This window comes from Triticum aestivum, chromosome 2D, assembly GCF_018294505.1.
Source record: "Triticum aestivum cultivar Chinese Spring chromosome 2D, IWGSC CS RefSeq v2.1, whole genome shotgun sequence".
Classification (NCBI taxonomy): Eukaryota; Viridiplantae; Streptophyta; class Magnoliopsida; order Poales; family Poaceae; genus Triticum; species Triticum aestivum.
In genome coordinates, this window is record NC_057799.1 from 206,592,792 (window position 1) to 206,617,723 (window position 24,932).

Here is a 24,932-nt window from a genome sequence, read left to right on the forward strand (position 1 = left end):
ATGATCAGAGAGGGAAATGGAGCACTTGGGTGAAAGCCAAGAGTACCCAAGTGTTTAAGTCCATATGAAAAGATTCAAAAACTCCAAGTTTCAAATTTAATCCAAATAAAAATCAAGCAAATGAGAGAGGGCAAAAACCAGGCTGTCACAAACCTCCCCCACTTAGAATGAATCTCGTCCTCGAGATTCGGTTGCTTGGGAAAACCACTCTGGATAATGTGACTGTAGAAATTCTTCCCGCTCCCAAGTTGATTCTGACTCTGTGTGATGCTCCCACTGAACTTTGTAAAATTTCCTTACTTTACTGCGAGTGACCCTTTCCATCTGATCCAAAATTCTGAACGGTCTCTCTTCATAAGTTAAATCATTTGCCAACTCTACCTCAGCCATAGCAGTCCTTTTCTCAGGCGGGGATATGCATCGTCTCAATTGTGAAACATGAAACACGTCTGCCAACTCAGCGGGTAGTTCTAATTGATACGCAACAGTACCTACTCGAGACATAACTGGGAATGGACCGATAAATCTGGGGGCCAACTTTCCACGAGTCTGAAATCTCTTGACTCCTTTCATAGGAGTGACTCGGAGGTATACGTGCTCTCCGGGTTCAAAACTTATCTGTCGGTGCTTTGCATCATAATAACTTTTCTGTCGAGATTTGGCCAATTGCAATCTGTCTCTGATTTCCTTAACTTGTTTCTCAGCTTCCATCATGAGATCTGTTCCGAAGATATGGCTATCTCCAGTTTGAGACCAATTTAAAGGAGTGCGGCACTTACGGCCATACAGAGCTTCATATGGTGACATTTTCAGACTGGTCTGGAAGCTGTTGTTATAGGAAAACTCGGCATATGGCAAACAGTCTTCCCATTTGGGTCCTTGGGCTAAAGCACAGGCTCGCAACATATCTTCGAGTATTTGATTTACCCTTTCTGTCTGTCCATTCGTCTGAGGATGATAAGCAGTACTATATTTCAGTGCTGTCCCCAAGGCTTGATGGAGGCGTGACCAAAAAGCGGAGGTAAACAGGGAACCTCGGTCGGAAGTGATAGTTCGGGGTACTCCATGCAGACTGACTATTCTGGATACATACAGCTGTGCACGTTGATCTGCCCTGTATCTGGTGCTGATTGGAATGAAGTGAGCGACCTTGGTTAGGGTGTCCACTATGACCCAGATTGCATCATTGCCTCGCTGAGTCTTAGGCAATCCCGTAATGAAATCCATACAAACGTCATCCCATTTCCATTGTGAAACCGGCAGCGGTTGGAGGGGTCCGGCTGGCTTCTGATGCTCTGCCTTCACGTTGTTGCATATGTCGCAACAGGCTACAAAATAGGCAATGTCTTTCTTCATTCCATCCCACCAGAATATTTGTCTAAGGTCCTCATACATTTTCGTACCTCCCGGGTGAATGGAATATGAGGATTCGTGTGCTTCTGACAGAATTTTCTTCCTTAAATCCGGTTGATTGGGTACACAATTCCGTCCACGGAATCGGAGGGTACCGAATTTGTCCTTGAAGAAATCTGGGGTCTGTTCTGCCATCTGGCCATCGGCACGTCTTTGCAGCTCGGTGTCAGCTGGCTGGGCCTTGCGGATCTCTATCTCAAGTGTGGGTGTAACTTCCAAAATATTAGCGAGGCCAGCATCCACTATGAGCTGAGCGATCTCCTCTTGGAGTTCGGGCGGCAAGGATCTCAATATGACATTTAAGCTGACGGGCTTTCGACTGAGTGCATCGGCAACTACGTTGGCCTTGCCCGGGTGGTAATTTATTCCAAGGTCATAATCCTTGACCAACTCTAGCCATCTTCGCTGACGGAGGTTTAAATCTGGCTGAGTGAAGATGTATTTGAGACTCTTGTGGTCGGTAAAAATTTGGCACCGTTTTCCAATGAGGTAGTGTCTCCAAATTTTTAATGCATGAACCACCGCAGCCAATTCCAAATCATGAGTAGGATAATTTCCCTCATGGGGTCGTAGCTGTCGCGATGCATATGCTACTACCTTGCTGTCTTGCATAAGTACGCAACCAATACCTTGCCTGGAGGCGTCACAATACACATCAAAACTGCGATAAATGTCTGGAAGAGTCAATACAGGTGCGGTTGTCAGACGTATCTTTAACTCATTAAAACTTTTCTCACAGTCCTCCATCCATTCAAACTTCTTATCCTTTTTGAGCAGCTCCGTCATGGGTTTAGCAATCTTGGAAAACCCTTCAATAAAACGACGGTAATATCCAGCCAATCCGAGAAAACTACGGATCTGCGTCACAGTCGTGGGCGGCACCCAATCGAGCACATCCTTTACTTTGCTCGGGTCCACGGCTATACCTTCGGCGGATAGTACATGTCCGAGAAACCCAACTTGCTTGAGCCAAAATTCGCATTTACTGAATTTGGCGTATAGCTGATGGTCGCGGAGTCGTTGTAGCACTGCTCGGAGGTGATCCTTGTGCTCTTCTTCACCCTTGGAGTAAATGAGGATGTCATCGATGAAGACTACCACGAATTTGTCGAGGAAGTCCATGAATACTTTGTTCATCATATGCATGAAGAAAGCAGGGGCATTGGTGAGACCAAAGGACATCACGGTATATTCGTAAAGACCGTACCGAGTAGTGAATGCGGTCTTAGGAATATCCTCCTTTTTAATCTTGAGCTGATGATATCCGGTCCGTAAATCGATCTTAGAGAATACTTTAGCCCCACTGAGCTGATCAAACAGATCATCAATCCTTGGCAGCGGATATTTATTTTTGATAGTGACCTCATTCAGCTGGCGGTAATCTACGCACATACGGAGACTGCCATCCTTTTTGTCCACGAAAATAGCAGGTGATCCCCATGGTGAAGAGCTGGGACGAATATATCCTTTCTGGAGCAATTCATCAAGCTGTTTCTTTAGCTCCACTAATTCTGATGAGGGCATCCGGTAATACTTCTTGTATAACGGTGCAGTCCCGGGCACAAGATCTATTGCAAATTCCAGTTCCCGATCTGGTGGCATGCCTGGCAGTTCTTCTGGAAATACATCAGGGTACTCGCTGACCACAGGAATAAATTCCAATTCAGCCACAGCGGTGCAAACCAATTCTTGCTTGGGTATATTCTTGCGAGCGTAGAATTTGATAGTCTGCCCATTCAGACTGGTCAAAGTGACTTCTCGGGTTGCGCAGTTTATGCAAACTTGATATTTGGTCAACCAATTCATACCCAATATAATATCCAACTTTTCAGACTCAATGATTATCAGAGAGGTTGGAAAGTAGACTCCGTTGATATTGATTTCCAGATCACGGCAGACCAGATTGCTCTTGATTATAGATCCCGGGGTTTGTACCAGCATATTTTTGCCCAAAAGCGTGCAAGGAAAGTTGTTTTGGGCAGCAAAACTCCGAGAAATAAAAGAATGGGAAGCCCCAGAGTCAAATAAAATTACGGCAGGTATGTCATTAACAGAAAACATACCAATGACGACTTCTGGCTTCTCTTGGGCTTCATCGGCGGAGATATGATGCACGTGCCCAGTGAAGTTTTGCTGGGTTGGCCATGACTCCATAAAGTTGACTTGTGGCCTGATTAGGCCATTCGCCTTGTTGTTCTTGGGGCACTGTCTGGCATAATGTCCGTTCTGCCCACAATTAAAGCAAGAATTATTGCGCTGACGCTCTTCATGTATTGGGTTGGTCACGACATTCTTGACTTGAGTGGTGGTCTTGTTAACATTCTGCTGCCAATTTGGCTTGTATTCCACCTGAGTCTGCTGCCAGGTACGAGCCTTTTGCACTGGTTGCCCATCCTTCTTTGGCTCAAACTTACGCTTGTTGTCGTTGTTAACAGGCCTATTATCTGCTATAAGCTTGTGCTCCCGTTCAGCAATGAAAGCCTTGTTCACCAGAGTTTGGAAATCTGGGAAATCAAGCATACTGAGAGTACACCGGAGTTGCGGATTTAGGCCTCCAAGAAATCTGTCAATCTTCCTTTCTTCGGTGGCCACGTCATAAAGAGAGTAACGGGCCAGATGATTGAATTTTTGCAAATATTCAGCCACAGACTGATTTCCTTGGACGAGTGCGAGAAATTCACGCTGCTTGGTCTTCATAACTCCAGTAGGGATATGATATTTTCGGAACTGATCCTTAAACTTTTCCCAGGTGATTTCCTCATCAACCGGCCACATGGCTTTTGTATTTTCCCACCATATGGCAGCTGCGCCTTCAAGGTAATGAGTTGCAAATGGAACTTTATCATTTTCTTCAGTACGAGCAATCTCAAGCTTTTTCTCAATGGTGCGCAACCAATCGTCTGCATCCAATGGGTCAACAATCTGACTGAAGCTGGGTGGCTTGGTCCTCTGAAAATCTGACAGCTTTGAGTGATGACCGTTCTGATTTCCATTCTGTCCAACCATAGCTTGCACACTTCTTAATATTTCAATCAGATCATTGTTCCTTCTTTCCTCAAACATACGCAGAATTTGCTTGGTGGAGGGCGGATTAGGCGGTGGAGGTGGTGGCAGAACGTACGGCTCGGGAGAATGTCCTGCCTGTCGTGCGGAACGACGAACAGGAGTTCCCTCACGAACGTTGCTACTGCTGCCTCCCCGCGTCATCCTATTGTGGATTTTTCCCAAGACAACGCAATCGAGATGAGAAACATCCAAGAATAAAATTGGGGAAAAGCCAGCAACAAATCCCGGAAGAAAACAAAAGAGCGAAGAAAATACGGCGAATAAAGTCCCAACATAATTATACATAGACTCATACATGAAAGATAAACAACATGCCAGGTTCAACTACTCTCATACATGCAACGAAACATCATGACTCGTACGACTACATCCGTACATCATCCGGACGACTGCGAATACTCAAAGATACTACTGCTCTGCTGGTGCTGCGGTGTCCTCCCCTGAAGCGGTCTCGGATCCCGAACTGACGTGGTTAACGGAAACCTCCGGGTTAAAGGTAACACGACGGCGCTGCCTCGAGGGCTCTCCCTCAGGGGCAGGGGTAGGATGAAGCATCGGGGCTACAGGAGTAGCGAGAAGTGAAACCCACTCGGCAGGAGTACTGAGAGGATTCACGGCCGAGACGCCCGTGCTACTCGGAGGAGTAACCGGCGAAATAGGGGAACTAGAACTGGCTGGAATATAAGGGGTAAATCCCAGAGAAGATGGAGTAGTGGCAGATCTAGTAGTGACTAAAGCAGCGGCTAAAGCAGTACGGGCACGAGTCAGCTCTCGAGCCAGCTCGTGGATCATCAGATAGCTAGCAGTGACATAACGAGCAAGGTGGCTAGCAACGCTATCAGACTCCGGATCAATGATAGGGAAACGGACACGACCGTTGTCGTGCAGAGATGGGTAGTAATAGAAACCTGGGTGGTTCTGCATTCGGACCTCGTTGTAGCGAAGCTCGACAAGGACCTCGAATGCAGCAAACTGGACAGCCTGAGAAGCGGTGGAGGCGTATCCGCTCCGAGAAGTACGAGTGTAAGAGCTGGAATCGGAACTAGTGCGCAGAGTGACCACTGCATGATACTCATACACTGAATCAGCTAGATGCTCCCGGTACACACGATAGACTGGGTCGTCTCCGAGAGGGTACAGCCGACGCCACACGTTGCGAAGGAGGTGCGGTGACGTGTACGGCATCAGCTGCAACTGGCACGGATACGGCACCGGAGCCATCTACACCCACAACCATTAGCAGGTTAGCATAAAAATTTATAAGCCAAATGCATGCAATGCAACAACCAGCAAAAATTACTACCGGCACTCAACTTAAACTCGTATCTAACGTCCAGTTAACACGTCGTAGTCTAGCGTGGCCTACAGTCAGCGCGGCTCTGATACCAAGCGTTGTGGCACCCCGGCTCAGAGCGACCGGTTTACCATGCATTGCCAGCCCAGAGACCATGTCTTCTGGCAACACACAACATCTTGGTACAGAAAACAACCGCTTTATTGATGCTAGCGGAACAGAGTTTATATTACAACAGCTGTCGAGGCCAAGCGGCACACCCGGTGCGGCTGAACAATATGTACATTATTTAGTGAACATAAAGGGGCCTCGATCAGAACAACTACGTGGCAGCGGAATAACGTCGTAGCGGAAGCTCCATATCACAGGGACACCGATGTGGACACGATCTAGACTCGAGCAGCGCTCCTCTCCAACGAGACTTTCCTGAAATCTGGCATGACACGCCAGGTCAGTACATTGAATGCACTTGCAAGCTCACAACAGGCATAATCATAATGGCAAACAATATCATGATACTTAACCAATTATTAATAATGCAACACTATATGTCAAACATGATGTGATCATGCTCGAACGTCCCTCGGGACAACTTACCCACCGTGATCATTCTCGGATCACAAACAAGCCACCAACGTGGTCTTAACAAGAGTAACTCGTGATCCTTACGGCGATCACAACCACGACCAATATCTGGTCCCGAATATCTCGATGGCCTTTCTGCCATCCTCAACAATGCAAAGTTCATAGCTTAGTGTGCACATTTTATTAAACGTTGACTCATGGTGGGACCTACTACGAGGTGTCCGTGACCGTGGACTCGGCTATCGATAGATTATACACTCTGCAGAGGTAGCACACTGTACCCACACCACGGAACCCATGGCCTCGCACTCCCATTCGGGTGGACCAACGGCATTCCGACGAAACCCTTCCATTGCCATGACACTCTCCCGGCCACTCCGACCCAATCCCCAACGGGCTAGTCCTGGGTGGCCCCGTGTCTACCAAAGACACACCGACCACCGTCGTGGCCAAAACGATCCCACTCGGGGACCCGGTACCATAATCTCAACAACGGGCACACAAGGTTATGCCTGCTTACCGGGCCAGGGTAAGCACGACGTAACCTTCCCTAGTTGGAGGCACCGACCAGAGGCAATGTCAATGGACCGAATCAAGGCCTTCCCACAAAGGCAAATGTGGTTGCACTGGGAAAAACTCGATTCAGCGGCACCATGACCCAGTCAACGGTATATTCAAGTTGAGTTATATTCAGGTTCAACTTAAAATGAAAATGACCGGTGTCATAGCATGCCATGAAATGCAAAACTACACATGCATCACTTAATAACGAAAATGACCGATGTCATCCATATTCACACTAAGCATAAACATCAACAACTCATATTACTTTGCTGATCAAGATAACTCACATATTAACCAAAATATTTTGCAGCAAGTTTTATTATTTTCTCATGCAAGAACGTAACTCCGATTAATTTCTCATATGAATAACAAAGATTTTACCACACACAAATCCTAATTTCTTTACCAACCAAGTGAGGTTCAAACATTCTGTAAGTCAAGTAAAATGACTAAACAAGTACTTAACAGAATATTTTCTAGCAAATTTTTATCATTTTATTTATGCAAGAACATAACTTTAAATAATTAATAACATGCATAACAAAATTTATTTCTATCATCACCACAAATAGATCCTAGCTTTGCTTCACCAACTAAGCTAGTTTCCACATTCTGTAAATCAAGCATATTAACTAGCAAACACTTAACAGAATATAAATAACACAATAGTTATTTAAATGCATGGATTAATCATTTCATTCAAGTAAGAAAATCATAAATATTGAAATGACACCATGAAAATGTTGTTGTGGCTTGCCTTAGTGTAGATGAGGTTCACAAGCCTTCTGGTGATCCTCAAGACAAGCCTCACCCTCTGAAAATAATTTTAAACACAAAAAGAAAATATCAAGAACACTTCTAAAAATCACCAGAAATTCTAAACAGATGAGAAAAATCTCATCTTTGGTGAGCTGCTAGATTTCTTTGCAAAGAACAAGATGCAAAAAGAATCAATTCATTTGGACTTATGGTTGAGGAGTTGTGGCTGTTTGAAGTGTTCTGTAAATTCAAATGAATTTGAATAAAAATAAACAGGCTGGGGGTGACGTCGAAGGCGGAAAGCCCAAGGGTGCCACCACTCGTACCGCTTCGCGCGCATATAGAGTGAATGATTAGCGGGCCCCGCTAGTCAGGTTAGGAGGACGGGGAGAAGGAAACTGAGGGAGTCGCAGCTCTGCCGGAGCTCTCGCCGGCGATGAGGACTCCTTGGCCAAAACGAGAGGGAGGGATGGCAAGAGGGGGTTGAGGCGCACCTGCCCGTACCCGTAGCGTAGCTAGGGTGGTCGGACGGCGTCGGAATCAACCTCGCAAGCAGAGGCAGAACACGGTAGTCGCCGGAGATGAAGAAGACGGCGAGCAGATGCAACTCCAGGGGATCCAAAGGGGCGGAACGGCTCACCAGAGAGGGGTGGAGGCCCTGGAAGGGTCGCCCTGGCCTGGGAGGGGCTGGATCTACCGCGGCGACCAGAGGGGATTGTCGGCGAGCTCGAGCTCGGGGACGGCGGCCCGAGGCCTGCCCGGCCGGGCTACAGCTTCCTACTCGCTTGTGGGGTGTGTGGGAGTGCTGGATGGTGCTCGAGGAGGCTGGGGGCGGCTCCATTTATAGGCAAGCGGCGAGGGGGTTTCGGGCTCCGCCGGTGGACACCTGTCCACGGCGCCCGGCGACGAGCGGCATCAGTGAGAGGGGAAGAAGGCGACGCAGCTCACGCGGCAACTGTTGGCGGACGGAGACGAGCACAGGAACGAGGAGAAGGCGACGAGCACAGTGCGCACCGCACTGTTGGGTTGGCCGGACCGTGCCCGTGCTCGCTACGGCGTGCTCCGGCGTCGGCGAGCACCAGAGGGGAGTTAAGGGAGTTGAGACGAAGATGGTGGCGAAGTTTGGCGCGCTACGGCAGTCGGGGAAGCGAGCACGCGCGAAACAGAGCGCTCGGCGGCACTCAGAGGGCGTCGACACGCATGCCAGCACCCCTGGATGAACGCGGTCACCGCGTGGACTATGACATCAGGCCGAGCTAAGCCTAAACTTCATGTCTAGCGTGTTGTTCGTGGTAGTTTGAGATGTTACCACGCTTTGGTTTGGATCCAGGTGCAGTAGAGAAGTTTTTACACGCCAGGTAAGTTTCTGGTCAGTAACTTTGAGAGGTTACTAAGGTCAAATGGCTGGGAGTTAGAGGCTGTGCTTTGGAGGTTAGCCAAGAGTTACTAAGATGAAAATGCATAAGAAAACCCAGGCACAATGGAGCAAGTGTAATGGTAGTTGCTGTAGAAACCACCATTTCTGTCCAGAACAGAAAATATTTTCTGTAGCAAAAATATTCCAAAAAGTGATGAAATATTTTTGCTCAGGAAGGTGCCCTAGGCTTCAAAGAATATTTGTGAATTATCTCAAATTTTTGTGGGCCATAAAAATTAGGGTTGCTTTGGAGCATACTGATCTGGCTAGGGTGTTTGAGAGAAAATGAATATTTTTCTTTTAAGAAAAATATTCCAAAGATTATTTTGGGATGGATCAGAAGGGGAATGATGATCAGATAGGGAAATGGAGCACTTGGGTGAAAGCCAAGAGTACCCAAGTGTTTAAGTCCATATGAAAAGATTCAAAAACTCCAAGTTTCAAATTTAATCCAAATAAAAATTAAGCAAATGAGAGAGGGCAAAAACCAGGCTGTCACAACTATTGACCTTGACCCTGAAACCCCCCCCCCCCACCTGTCATACGCAGGGGCTGGCTACTGCTGTGTATAAATAGTATTTTCAGTTTATTTTCGAATTAAAGTAATTCTAGAAAATCATTAAAACTTTAAAAAATCATATCGAATAAACCGTAACTCGGACGAAAATACTTTGTACATGAAAGTTGCTCATAACGACGAGACGAATCCGAATACGCAGCCCGTTCGTCCGCCACACACCCCTAGCATAGCAAACACGCAACCTTCCTCCTCTGGTTCATCTGTCCAAAAACGCGAAACCCCCGGGAATACTTTCCCGGATGTTTTCCCCCTTCGACGGTATCACCTACTACCGCGTTAGGGCACATCTAGTACCGCTCATTGTCATGTCATGCACCGTCATGCTTATGTTTGCATTGTATTCATTGTTTCTTCCCCCTCTTCTCTTCGGTAGACTACGAGACTGACGCCGCTGCTGGTGCCCCGATCGACTACGTTGTTGACGACCCCTCCTTGCCAGAGCAACCAGGCAAGCCCGCCCCCTTGATCACCAGATATCGCCTATTCCTTCTCTCTACTGCTTGCATTAGAGTAGTGTAGCATGTTACTGCTTTCGGTTAATCCTATTCTGATGCATAGCCTGTCATTGTTGCTACAGTTGTTACCCTTACCTGCTATCCTACTGCTTAGTATAGGATGCTAGTGTTCCATCAGTGGCCCTACCTTCTTGTCCGTCTGCTGTGCTATACTATCGGGCCGTGATCACTCGGGAGGTGATCACGGGTATATACTATATACTTTATACATGATACATGTGTTGACTAAAGTCGGGTCGGCTCGTGGAGCACCCGCGAGTGATTCACGGATTGGGGGCTGAAAGGACCTTTGTCCCGACGGCCCTCTGGGTGGATCTTTGTGGCAGAGCGACAGGGCAGGTTGAGACTACCTAGGTGAGAGGTGGGCCTAGCCCTGGTCGGCGTCCGCAGTTACTTCAAAATAACACGCTTAACGAGTTCTTGGTATTTGATCTGAGTCTGGCCACTGGCCTATACGCACTAACCAACTACGTGGGAACAGTTATGGGCACTCGACGTCATGGTATCAGCCGAAGCCTTCGTGACGTCAGCGACTGAGCGGCGCGCGCCGGATTGGACCGCATAACGCAACTTCCTTTGAAATGGAGGTTGCTAGGTCTGCTTCCGGCCGCCCTCGAAACGTGCAGGTGTGCAATGGGCGATGGGCCCAGACCCCTGCGCCATAGGATTTAGACCGGCGTGCTGACCTCTCTGTTGTGCCTAGGTAGGGCTATGACGCGTTGATCTTCCGAGGCCGGGCATGACCCAGGAAAGTGTGTCCGGCCAAATGGGATCGAGCGTGTTAGGTAATGTGGTGCACCCCTGCAGGGAAGTTTATCTATTCGAATAGCCGTGTCCCTCGGTAAAAGGACGACCCAGAGTTGTACCTTGACCTTATGACAACTAGAACCGGATACTTAATAAAACACACCCTTCCAAGCGCCAGATATAACCCGGTGATCGCTCTCACACAGGGCGACGAGGGTAGTATCGCCGGGTAGGTTTATGCTATGCGATGATACTTGGTGAACTTACCATCTACTCTCTTCTACATGCTGCAAGATGAAGGCTGCCAGAAGTGTAGTCTTCGACACGACTAGCTATCCCCCTCTTATTCTCGCATTCCGCAGTACAGTCCACCGATATCGGCCCCTTTACATAGATACCCATGCATATGTAGTGTAGATCCTTGCTTGCGAGTACTTTGGATGAGTACTCACGGTTGCTTTTCTCCCTCTTTCCCCCCTTTCCATTTCTTCTTGGTTGTTGCAACCAGATGCTGGAGCCCAGGAGCTTGACGCCACCGTCGACGACGACTACTATGCACCGCGGGTGCCTACTACTACGTGCAGGCCGCTGACGATGGCCAGGAGTAGTTTAGGAGGATCCCAGGCAGGAGGCCTGCGCCTCTTTCGATCTGTATCCCAGTTTGTGCTAGCCTTCTTAAGGCAAACTTGTTTAACTTATGTCTGTACTCAGATATTGTTGCTTCCGCTAACTCGTCCATGATCGAGCACTTGTATTCGAGCCCTCAAGGCCCCTGGCTTGTATTATGATGCTTGTATGACTTATTTTATTTTTAGAGTTGTGTTGTGATATCTTCCCGTGAGTCCCTGATCTTGATCGTGCACGTTTGCGTGTATGATTAGTGTACGATTGAATCGGGGGCGTCACAATTTGATCTCCTCGGAGCCATCGTATCCTCTGACCAGCAGGGCCCCGTTCAACGCCTCTGCATCCCAACACGCTACCTGCTGTCCATACCCGGCACGATGAACGCTTGGCTGACATCCCCTGAATTCGAAAAACTCCAGCAGCTTGAGTTATACGATTACCATGAAACCGAACACCAAGAATTTGTATCCACACCACCATTGTCCATCTCGTGCTTTTCCTCCTCTCTCCACACCGCCACCTTCGCCCAATGCCATCTACCAGACGATCTGGTACAAATGCTTCGACTCCCACTGCTAAAAAAACTTCCGCTTGTGTTGGTTTATCCGTCGGAGGCCTCACTGCACAGCATCATCCACTCCAGTTGCCCTGCCCTGGAGTGCTTGCTGATTGTTTTGGGAGTGGAAATCCCTATCAGTTGTCTCCAAATAAAGTCGCCTCATCTTAAAAGCATTGGAATTGCTTTTGAAGGATAGCAGCTCATCATCGAAGATGCCCCTTCACTTCAAAGGTTGCTCCTTTATTATTGTTATAAACCTTGGCAAACAACTATCGTCTCTGCGCCCAAACTAGAGACCTTGGGTGTAATTCACGATCCGTTTAACGATCACAAGAAGTTGGTGTTTGGCTCCTCACTTTTTCAGGTACCGTATATTATCATCTACACATTTGTAATCATAATCTGCATTTTTCATTTGTGCGCATAAGTTCTATATCATCTTGGAATACATTTTGGGTACTAATATTATGTTATATGCTCAATGAAGAGTTTGTCCATGGATAGCCTATCAATGCTGCTGGATTCTGTAAAGATCTTATATATCGGAATGTTTAGTTATGATCTGAACATAATTATTGGCTTGTTGCGATGCTTTCGGTCTCTGGAGAATTTATATATAAAGGTGATGATTTCATGCACATTGAATGACCGTATATATTGTACTAGAATTAACCGTTCAGTTGTTGCTCTTTCGACATACTCTTTTTTTAGACCTTAACTGTTTTCAAATCTTCATGTCTACTTAGGCACTACAACCACATGGAGAAAAACGTATAACCAATAGGTGGCATAATAAGCACCAAGATTTTCTCAGTTCTCATGACATCCGTTTGAGGACAATAACGATGGAAGGATATGCATCCAACCAGGCAAACAGAAGCTTTGTCACATTCTTCCTATTGAATGTGAGGTTACTATTGTCCATGAGGCTCAAGTTTTACAGCAAGAGATTTCTCATGGACGGACACGTTGAACAGCAAAAAAAGAAGTTTTAGGTGGACAAATGGGCTTCTAAATGTGCTCGGCTTCTATTTACAACAAATTGTAGTCATCCTGAAATAATATTTTTTTGCACAGGATGTTGATTTTATGGATCAGACCGATCCATTTGTTTGTGACTGCGAAAAAGAGTGGTTGGGTTAGATGTTACTGCCATGTTCAATCTGGGCTTTGTCTAAATTTGATGAACAATTAATCCTTGGGCTTTTTGTACCGTTAGTAAGCTTGAGTTGCATGTTGTTGCCCCCATACTCCCCTCCACCAGCCAATACACTGCCGCATCTTCCACGGCTGCTGTTCATTCCCGTCCGAGGCCTCGCCGTCGTTCTCTGCTGTCGGATTTCGGGTTCTGGCAAAACCCTTGAGGTTCGAACACTGGGGTGCGCACGAAGATCTCTCCCCCCTCTAGCTCACGCCCTCACCGCGATCTCAAAGCTCGGCGCGTCGAACTCACAGAACAAGAGACACAAGGTTTATACTGGTTTGGGCCACCGATGTGGTGTAATACCCTACTCCAGTGTGGTGTGGTGGATTGCCTCTTGGGCTGAGGATGAACAGTTACAAGGGAAGAACAGCCTCCTGAGGAGAGGTGCTCTTTGTGCTTGGTGAGCTTGCGTGGATGAGGATGATCTGAATGGCCCCCGATCCGTCCCTTCCTACTGTGGTGGCTAGTCCTATTTATAGAGGCCCTGGTCCTCTTCCCAAATGTAGGCGGGAAGGGATCCAACAACGGCCAAATTTGAAGGGAGACAACTAGTACAAGTTATCCTGACTAAAGGTTGTCTTCGCCTGCCAAAGGCTCTGGTGGTGACGCCGTCTTGGGCTCCACAGTGACCTCCGTCCTGCCGTCCTGCTGGTCTTGGTCTTGTTGCACCGATATGGAAACCTTTGCCTAATGCCTCAGGACTCCTCGCCCACGCTTGCCTCTTTAGCACCAAAGAGGAAACGAGTACGCTGCACGCTCTGGCGCTCGCCTGGCCTTGGTTGTCATGGCTTGCGTCACAGAAACCTCGCGAGGTGCCCCTCGCCTTGATCTCTCCGCCCCTCGCGAGCCAGCCTGGTGAGGCTGCCCCCGAGAAGGTCTTGCGTCGTCCGCCTCGCGAGGCTTGGCCCCTCGCGAGGGTCTTGAGTGTTGGCTGATGAAGATGGGCCGTACAAGGCCATGGTGGAGCCACGCCGTGGACCGCAGGCAGGCAAGTCTGGGGACCCCCGTTCCCAGGACGCCGACAATAGCCCCTGGGCCCAAGGCGCGCTTGGACTTGGCTTCGAGGCGAAGCCAAGAGGCAAGTGCGAAGCGCCGCGGGCCCCAACAGCCTGCGGCCTCGGTTGACGTATGGCGATTGATGGGACATGGGCGTCTCCGCTTCCCCATGCTGCCTCGGCAACTGCCCGACTTGACGAGTCCCTGATACATGCAGAGAAGACCATCATTACCTGTGATTGTGGGAGTCGCCAATTGGCCTTCTCCTGCTATAAATGAGGAGGGGGTGGATCCCCCGTTGCTCATCTCTTCCTGCTCCGCTCGCTTCTTCTCCCTTGCTTCATTGCTAGCAGCGACACCCATGGCGCCTGCGAAGAGGTTCTCGGCCGCAGAGAAGGGGAAGGCCTGCCAGGAGGGGCCCGGCTCACCGCCGCCCAAGAGGGGGCGCGGCCGCCCCCGCAAGCACACCGCGACCCCCGCTGTGGCCCCTCGCAGCCGTGGTGGCGCCCCTTCGCGCGGTGGGAGTCGCCCAGGTCGTGGCAGCCCCGTCGATGAAGGGAGGCGTGCCATGGTTGCACGGCCTCCCCGGTCGTGCTTCCACTCGGCGGAGGTGCTGCCGGAGTTCGCCGTGTGGTCGGAGAACCCGGCCGGCACCTGGCTTTAGCTCCCGCGCTTCTTTGCCGGCGAGCTGCCAGCCATGGGTCCAGGCGGTCTCTGGCTGCAGGCAGACGGCTGCTGCAGCAAGGCTTCATGGGTCACGGTCGAGGTCTCCGTCACGAGCAACGCAGCCCTGGCCCGCGGCTGTGTACCCTCCACTTCAAGTACGATGGCAACGCGACCCTCTACGTGAGGGTGTTCGGGGAAGATGGTCGCCGCGTCGGGTGCTGCCCTGAGGACAACGATGGTGGTGAGGTGCTCAGCCTTGGCGATGGTCGCGACGAGGGTGAAAGTGGGCTTGTCCTCGGCGCCGACCGCGGCTCGTCCAGCTACGACGACTCTTCTTCTAGCGACAGCTCCAACGGTGGCGGCTACGACCAGCCGCTGCGCCCGCTTCAAGGGCGGCAGCGGGTCATCTCGTCGCCGCACCCCAGTGAAGCGCGAGGAGGGGTCTGGCTGAGCCCAGGAGAGTGCCATGGGCCCACTCTCGCGAACTGATGCGGGGGCACACACCACTTTTGTTTCATTCTTCCTTTTCTTCCTGCATTAAGAGAGAGACAAGTATGGGGCCCCGCGGGGGCGTGCAACGAACCATGATTACCAAGTTGCTATGTTATGTTTATCATTCCTGTGTCGTGTTGCAGCATCGGTGTTTTATGTAGGCGCGTAGAAATAACTTAGCTTGACGCGCTCGAAGTAGTTTCCGCCTCATGAGGCGCGCATTTCCCATTACCTGGCAAGACCTCCTTGGCTTGGGAGGCATCTAGGAGCTGCAAAAGTTCGTTAGGAAACTCTTATTCTTCCGAGCCCTGGTTGCAGGCACAGCCGGCCATGATCCAGCGCTTCGCATCACGGTACCCGAGGGGCACGGATTGAGAGAGGTGCGCCAGCTTGTGAGCTCGAGCGAGGGTGCCTCGCGAAGAATAGGAAAAACGCTCATGAGCGCGCCTATCCAGCCCCCTCGCGAGGCATGCGAGGGAGAGTACGGGTCAAAACAAGGAACCGAGGGCAGAAACGGAGGCAAAAGGCGATGGAACCAAGCTGGCAAGAAACACCAGAAAGCAAATTTTCATTAAAGAGGGGCAAGCCAACTACGGAAAGCAAATGAAAAGCCGCGTCCGACACCTAGTCTAGTCTTCTCACCAGCACGGAGCCACTAGGACGTGGGAGGGAGCCCCCGAGGCCCGAGAGCGGCACTCTTGAGACTCCGGGGCGTGTACAGCCCCACTCATTATTACGTGAGAGTGTCACGAGCGAAGACCTTCATAGGCACTGGGCCTTGCTTCACAGGCGTCGGGCCTTGCTTCATGGGTAGAACTCCAGAGGTGCTGGATGTTCCAAGTGTTCTAGATGGGGACCCCGTCCTTCGTCTCCAGGCGCACGGCGCCAGGCCTGGAGACGTGGGCGGCCCTAAACGGGCCCTCCCACATGGGTGAAAGCTTATGCAGCCCTTCCCTGGAGAGCACCTGCCTTAGGATGAGGTCACCAACCTCGAGCGTCCTAGAGCGAACACTGCGACAGTGATACCGTCGCAGCGCCTGCTGGTACCTTGCCGCTCGAAGCATGGCTTTGTGGCGGCGTTCCTCCCCCAGCACGAGGTCCATCCCCTGCATGGCATCATGTTGCGCCTCATCAAACGCGAGGACCCGCGCGGAGCGATGCTTGACCTCGTGAGGGAGAACTGCTTCTGCTCCGTAGACGAGGAAGAACGGGGTCTCACCTGTCGGCTTGGTGGCGGTGGTGCGGATGGACCACAGCACAGACTGGAGCTCATCGTGCCAACCCATGCCGCAGGCCTCGAGCTTCTTCTTGAAGGTCCTGGTCTTGCGGCCCCTCAGGACCTCCGCGTTGACGCGTTCGGCCTGACCATTGCTCCTAGGGTGTGCCACCGAAGCATAGCAGATCTGCATTCCAAGGTTAGCACAATATGTATTGAAGAGATTGCTAGTGGACTGCGAGCCATTGTCGGTGATGATGCGATTAGGGACCCTGAACCGGCTCACGAGACCCTTGATGAACTTGACCGTAGACCTGGCCGGGATGGTGCGGACAGCTTCTACCTCCGCCCATTTGGTGAACTTGTCGATGGCGACGTAGAGGTAGCGGTAGCCCCCAGGCGCTCGAGGGAACGGGCCTAAGATATCCAGCCCCTAGACTGCGAATGGCCACGAGAGCGGGATGGTCTGGAGGCCCTGAGCTGGCTGATGGATCTGCTTGGCGTGGAATTGACAGGCCTCGTAGGACTTCAACAGCTCAGTCGTGTCGTTGAGCGCCGTAGGCCAGTAGAACCCACTGCGGAATGCCTTGCCGACAAGGGTTCATGACGACAAGTGGTGCCTGCAGTCCCCGCCATGTATGTCAGCTAGCAACTTGTTCCCCTGTTCCCCGGAGATACAACACAAGGAAACATCATTCGGCCGCTTCCTGTATAACTCACCGTCCTGGATGCAGTACGTCGTGGCCTATCGGTCCACGCGCTCCGTGTCCTCCTCTTTCTCCGGCGCCCCTTGCGTCAGGTATTCATTGAACTCCTTGGTCCAGCACCCCTCCTGAGGCTTGAGCGCCAGGAGTAGGCGCGCTCCCGAGGTCGGGCCGCATGCCGGGGCTCCTGAGGCAGGTGGCTGGGGGAGTTCCTCCCGAGGCGGTACCGCTCCTCAAAGACGCCAGGCTCTTGGGGTTGTCGTTGGGACACCCTTTTGGCGATGTCGTCCGCCTCCTTGTTGGTGCCATGGGGCACGTGTTGCAACTCTAGACCCAAGAAATGCTTTTCCATTTTGCGTACCTCCATGAGGTATGCCTCCATGTGCTCGTCCCGTGGCTTGTATACCTTATTGAAAAAGTTGACGAGGAGCTGCGAGTCGCCCCTGATGGCGAGACGCTTCACCCCCAGGGCCACCACAACCTTAAGGCCAGCTATGAGGCCTTCGTACTCCGTGATGTTGTGGAGACCTTCTCGCCCTGCTGGAAGCAGAGCTGCACGGCGTAGTAGAGCTTGTCCTGAGTGGGCGAGATGAGCACTGCTCCAGCCCCCGCGCCCTAGCGTGCAAACGCGCCATCGAAATACATAGCCCAGCCGTCGGGCGCTTCACTTCCCGGCGAGAGGGATCGATCCTCGCCTGCTCCAAGCCCCGGGGCGTCCGTCCATTCTGCCATGAAGTCGGCGAGCGCGGCTCCCTTGATGACCCTGGTTGTACTAAACTCCAGTTGGAATGCCTGCAGCTCGATGTTCCATTCGGCGACTCTTCCAGCAGCGTTGGGGCTCCTGAGTACCCTCTCCAGCGGGTAGGCTGAGACGACCTTGATTGGGTGACCTTGAAAGTAGTGTCATAGCTTACGCGAGGCCACCAAGAGCGCGAGCAAGAGCTTCTGAGGCATGGGGTACCATGCCCTTGCATCCCGTAGCACCGTGCTGATGAAATACACTGGGTGCTCGACGAGGGCGGGCGTGTCGACGGGGCCTATGTCTGTCGGAGGTTGAGGCGCCTCCTGAGGCGATGGAACCTCCGGAGCCTGGTCGCTCATTGGGGCCTCTGCAGGCCCAAGGACGTCGTCTTGCTGGGCCTGGTCGTCCGTTGGCGTTGCTGCAGCCCTTGCGGTGCCCTCCGGGTCTTGTATTGCCCCGGCTAGGGGCGTGGCTCGGCGCGATGTATCCTTGGCCTGGTGCTCTTCCCGAACCACCAGCAGAGCTGCGCTGGCGAAGTAAGGAGTGGCGGCAAGGTAAAGCACCAGGGGCTCGAGAGGGCGGGGCGCCACCATCACCGGAGGGTTGTTCAGGTATCTCTTGAGGTCTTGAAACGCTTGGTCAGCCTCTGGGGTCCACTCAAACAGGCCCTTCTTCTTCATCAACTTGAAGAACGGTAGGGTGCGCTCCCCCAGCTTGGAGATGAAGCGCCCCAGCGAAGTCACGCAGCTGGCAAGCTTCTGCATCTCCTTGAGGGTTTGAGGTGGGCTCATGTCTTCGATCGCCTTGACCTTCTCTGGGTTAGCCTCGATCCCGCTGTGGGACACGAGGAAGCCCGGCAGCTTGCCGGAGGGGACACCAAACACGCACTTCTCTGGGTTGAGCCGCAAGTCCACCTGGCGCAGGCTCGCGAAAGTCTCCTCCAGGTCCTGAATCAAAGTTCTCGCCTCCCGAGACTTTACCACAATGTCATCGATGTAGGCTTCAGCGTTCCTCCCGAGCTGCTTACCCAGGGCGATGTGCATCAGTTGTTGGAAGGTCGCGCCTGCGTTGCGTAGCCCGAACGGCATGCAAGTGTAGCAGTACACCACGCATGGGGTCAGGAAGGCCGTCTTCTCCACATCCTCCACCGCCATCTTGATCTGGTGATAGCCTGAAAACGCATCCAGGAAGCATAGCAGGTCGCACTCGGCGGTGGAGTCAACGATATGGTCGATGCGTGGAAGCGGGAACAGATCTTGGGGACAGGCCTTCTTGAGGTTGGTGAAGTCGACACACATGCGCTCCTTCCCGCCTTTCTTTGGCACGACGACGGGGTTCGCCAGCCACTCGGGGTACCGAACCTCACGAATGACACCTGCTGCCTCCAGCTTGCGGGTTTCCTGAATGATGAAGGATTGCTTCTCCGTGGACTGTCGCCGCGCCTTCTGCTTCACAGGGCGCACGTTGGGGCACACCCTCAAGTGATGCTCGATCACCCCTCTTGGGACCCCTACCAGCTGTTTGGGTTCCCGGGCGAATACTTCCTTGTTTGCGCGCAAGAACCTCACCAATGCCTCCTCTTGATCCGGGTCAAGGTTGGCACCTATGGTGAAGGTGGCTCCAGAGGACCCATCTTCCTCGACCGGCACCTGCTTGGTTTCTGCCCGATCTTGAGTGAACAACTGCTTCTTCTTAGCTGGTGTGGCCTCCTTAACTCCAGAGGTGACCTCGTCGGCCGGTGCTGTGGTTTTTGAGGGCAAGCTTGAGAGCTACTAGAGCTTCCTTGGTATCTCCGACTACGGTGAGGACGTCCTTGCTCCCGGGCATCTTCATGAGGTTGTAGGCCGGTTGGGTTGCCACCATAAACTGAGCTAGAGCCGGGTACCCGAGGATGGCATTGTACGGGAGGCCAATACGGGCGATGTCGAAGTCGATCAGCTCAGTGCGATAGTTGTCGCGGATGCCGAAGGTCACGGGAAGACGGACCTGCCCCAGGGGGCTGGCGGAGCCGCCGCCGACCCCGGAGAAGGGCTTGCTGGGGCGGAGCCGCTCGAGCGGTACGTGAAGGAGGCTAAAAGCTTCCACAGAGAGCACGTTGAGGCCGGTGCCGCCGTTGATGAGGGTCTTGGTGACAGCTACGCTGCAGATGGTGGGTGTGCAAAGCATTGGGAGCACGCCCGAGCCGACGGTAGTAACAAAGTGATCCCCCGAGTCGAAGGTCAGGTCGGCCTTGGGCGCCGCCCAACCTGGGGAGCTCCATGCCGCGCGGAAGCGGCGCCGATCTGGCGAAAGAATGGATTGGTGTGACGGTCGAGGACGACGCTTGAGAGCCGCCGAGGAGGGACGCGACAGTGAGGGGCGCCGGTGCCGTGAAGCGCGCAGCAAAGAGGCCGCGCAGCTCCTCCCAAGATGCCACCGTAGATCCTGGGAGGTTGAGCAGCCAGGCGCGCGGTGCACCAGTGAGGGCCCTGGGAAGCTAGTTGGCCATGACCTTGTCGTTGCCCCCGGCCTTCAGGACGGCCTCTTCATACGCCAGCAGGAAGGCCGACGGGTCCGCCGCGTCGTCGTAATGCGGCGGCATCTCCGGCTTGAACCTGGGCGGCCACTGCACCCGCCGCAAGGCGGGGGCAAAGGCTCTGAGCCCCCTGGCCCCGCCGTGGGCATCCGTCATCGCAGCCGGAAGAGCAACGCCGGCCATGGGGGCAAGGCGCGATGGTGGTGGAGCGTGGATTGACGGAAGGAAAGCTTCGGCGCACCCCTACCTGGCACGCCAAATGTCGGATTTCGTGTTCCGGGAAAACCCTTGAGGTTCGAACACTGGGGTGCACACGAAGATCTCTCCCCCCTCTAGCTCATGCCTTCACCGCGATCTCAAAGCTCGGCGCGTCGAACTCACAGAACAAGAGACACAAGGTTTATACTGGTTCGGGCCACCGATGTGGTGTAATACCCTACTCCAGTGTGGTGTGGTGGATTGCCTCTTGGGCTGAGGATGAACAGTTACAAGGGAAGAACAGCCTCATGAGGAGAGGTGCTCTTGTGCTTGGTGAGCTTGCGTGGATGAGGATGATCTGAATGGCCCCCGATCCGTCCCTTCCTACTGTGGTGGCTAGTCCTATTTATAGAGGCCCTGGTCCTCTTCCCAAATGTAGGTGGGAAGGGATCCAACAACGGCCAAATTTGAAGGGAGACAACTAGTACAAGTTATCCTGACTAAAGGTGGTCTTCGCCTGCCAAAGGCTCTGGTGGTGACGCCGTCTTGGGCTCCACAGTGACCTCCGTCCTGCTGGTCTTGGTCTTGTTGCACCGATATGGAAACCTTTGCCTGATGCCTTAGGACTCCTCGCCTGCGCTTGCCTCTTTAGCACCAAAGAGGAAACGAGTACGCTACGCGCTCTGGCGCCCGCCTGGTCTTGGTCGTCATGGCTTGCATCACAGAAACCTCGCGAGCTGCCCCTCGCCTTGATCTCTCCGCCCCTCGCAATCCAGCCTGGTGAGGCTTCCCCCGAGGAGGTCTTGCGTCGTCCGCCTTGCGAGGCTTGGCCCCTCGCGAGGGTCTTGAGTGTTGGCTGATGAAGATGGGCCGTACAAGGCCGCTGGTGGAGCCACGCCGTGGGCCGCAGGCAGGCAAGTCTGGGGACCCCCGTTCCCAGGACACCGACATCCGCCTTGGTTCACTCGTCGTGCCCGCCGCTGTCTCGCGTTGTCAACATGGTCAACAACCAAGAGGAATCAGGGGATGACTGTACGTGGAGAGGCTGAGAGTAGGGACCCACCAGGGTCATTGCATTACGCAAGCAGGTGCCTTGTTATTACAAGCCAAAAAATAGTTCCTCCTAATTATTTGACAACTAGGTCCCTCGCCATTGTCAATGTAGTCAATAAACGAGAAAATTACACAACGAGCGGATAACACCAGGGACCCAGTGATACGTCTCCAACGTATCTATAATTTTTTATTGTTCCATGCTATTATATTATCTGTTTGGATGTTTAATGGGCTTTATTATACACTTTATATTATTTTTGGGACTAACCTACTAACCCAAGGCCCAGTGCAAATTGCTGTTTTTTTGCCTATTTCAGTATTTCGCGGGAAAGGAATATCAAACGGAATCCAAACGGAATGAAACCTTCGGGAGAGTGATTTTTGGAACAAACGTGATCCAGAGGACTTGGAGTGGACGTCAAGAAAGAAGCGAGGCGGCCACGAGGCAGGGAGGCGCGCCTGCCCCCCTGGGCGCGCCCCCACCCTCGTGGGCCCCTCGCAGCTCCATCGACCTACTTCTTCCTCCTATATATACCCATATACCCCGAAACCATCGAGGAGCACCACGAAACCCTATTTCCACCACCGCAACCTTCTGTACCCGTGAGATCCCATCTTGGGGCCTTTTCCGGCGCTCCGCCGGAGGGGGAATCGATCATGGAGGGCTTCTACATCAACACCATAGCCTCTCCGATGATGTGTGAGTAGTTTACCTCAGACCTTCGGGTCCACAGTTATTAGCTAGATGGCTTATTCTCTCTCTTTGGATCTCAATACAAAGTTCTCCTCGATCTTCTTGGAGATCTATTCGATGTAACTCTTTTTTGCGGTGTGTTTGTCGAGATCCGATGAATTGTGGGTTTATGATCAAGATTATCTATGAACAATATTTGAATCTCCTCTGAATTCTTTTATGTATGATTTGATATCTTTGCAAGTCTCTTCGAATTATCAGTTTGGTTTGGCCTACTAGATTGATCTTTCTTGCAATGGGAGAAGCGCTTAGCTTTGGGTTCGATCTTGTGTTGCTCGATCCCAGTGACAGAAGGGGAAATGACACGTATTGTATTGTTGCCATCGAGGATAAAAAGATGGGGTTTATATCATATTGCTTGAGTTTATCCCTCTACATCATGTCATCTTGCCTAATGCATTACTCTGTTCTTATGAACTTAATACTCTAGATGCATGCTGGATAGTGGTCGATGTGTGGAGTAATAGTAGTAGATGCAGAATCGTTTTGGTCTACTTGTCGCGGACATGATGCCTATATACATGATCATGCCTAGATATTCTCATAACTATGCACTTTTCTATCAATTGCTTGACAGTAATTTGTTGACCCACCGTAATACTTATGCTATCTTGAGAGAAGCCACTAGTGAAACCTATGGCCCCGGGGTCTATTTTCCATCATATTAATCTTTCGTCAACTAGCTATTTCTGTCGCCGTTTATTTTGCAATCTTTACTTTTATTCTTTATCATAAAAATACCAAAAATATTATCTTATCATCTCTATCAGATCTCACTTTTGCAAGTGGCCGTGAAGGGATTGACAACCCCTTTATCGCGTTGGTTGTAAGGTTCTTATTTGTTTGTGTAGGTACGAGGGACTTGCATGTGGCCTCCTACTAGATTGATACCTTGGTTCTCAAAAACTGAGGGAAATACTTACGCTACTTTGCTGCATCACCCTTTCCTCTTCAAGGGAAAACCAATGCATGCTCAAGAGGTAGCAAGAAGGATTTCTAGCGCCGTTGCCGGGGAGGCTTACACCAAGTCAAGTCAAGATTTGATCTCCCGCCAACGTGCGATTTCTGGCGCCGTTGCTGGGGAGTCTACGCACAAGTCAAGACATACCAAGTACCCATCACAAACTCTTATCCCTCGCATTACATTATTTGCCATTTGCCTCTCGTTTTCCTCTCCCCCACTTCACCCTTGCCGTTTTATTCGCCCTCTTTTTCCGTTCGCCTCTTCTTCGCTTGCCTCTTGTGTCCCGTGTTCGTCATGGCTAGTCCTTTATCTGCTCCTTTATCTCCTGAGTTTGAAGTTCTCCACTTCAAACAAAGACAAGGAGAAAACTTAAAAGATGCTTGGTATAGGATGATGGAATCTTATCGTAATTGCACCTTAGAGGTGAGTTTTAGAATTTTGCTTCGCAATTTTTACGTTGGACTAAATATGTCCCATAGACAACTCTTGGATTGCGTTGCCAAAGGAAATTTTATTGAAATTGATCCCAGTATTGCGCATGAAATCATAGAGGGAATAGTGGGAACACTACCTCAACAAAAGGGGCCACATCATACCCAGGAAGAGATACAGGTTTTTGAAAAGATTTGCGAAGTAACAAAATTTTTACAAAAGTCTCTTGAACCTCTTAAGAGTGTTAGCGGAAATCTTCACCGCATGAATATGTTGATTACACTTTGCAATAAGCGGTTGGATTCTTTAGATCTAAAAATTTCCGAATATGAAGGGAAACGTAAATAACCTCCCGGATTCGAGCATGACTCCGCTAAAAAATTAAAAAACAAAGATGATAATACCTAGATCTATCCTTGCCTTTATGCCTAGCTAGGGGCATTAAACGATAGCACTTGTTGGGAGGCAACCCAATTTTATTTTTTTTTCTTACTTTTTAGTTCTTTTTTTAGTAATAAATCTTTGATCTAGCCTCTGGTTAGATGTGTTTTCATGTTTTAATTAGTGTTTGTGCCAACTAGAACCTTTGGGAAGACTTTTGTGAAGTCTTTTTGATCGTGCTGTAAAAAACAGAAACTTTAGCGCTCACGAGATTAGCTACAACTTTTTACTGGAGATTGATATTTAGTTGATTCTTTTTGCAGATGATTAATAAATAAATTACTCACGTGCAGAAATTTATTTTAGAATTTTTAGAGTTCCATAAGTATGCGTTTGATACAGATTACTACAGACTGTTCTGTTTTTGACAGATTCTGTTTTTCGTGTGTTGTTTGCTTATTTTGATGAATCTATGGCTAGTATCGG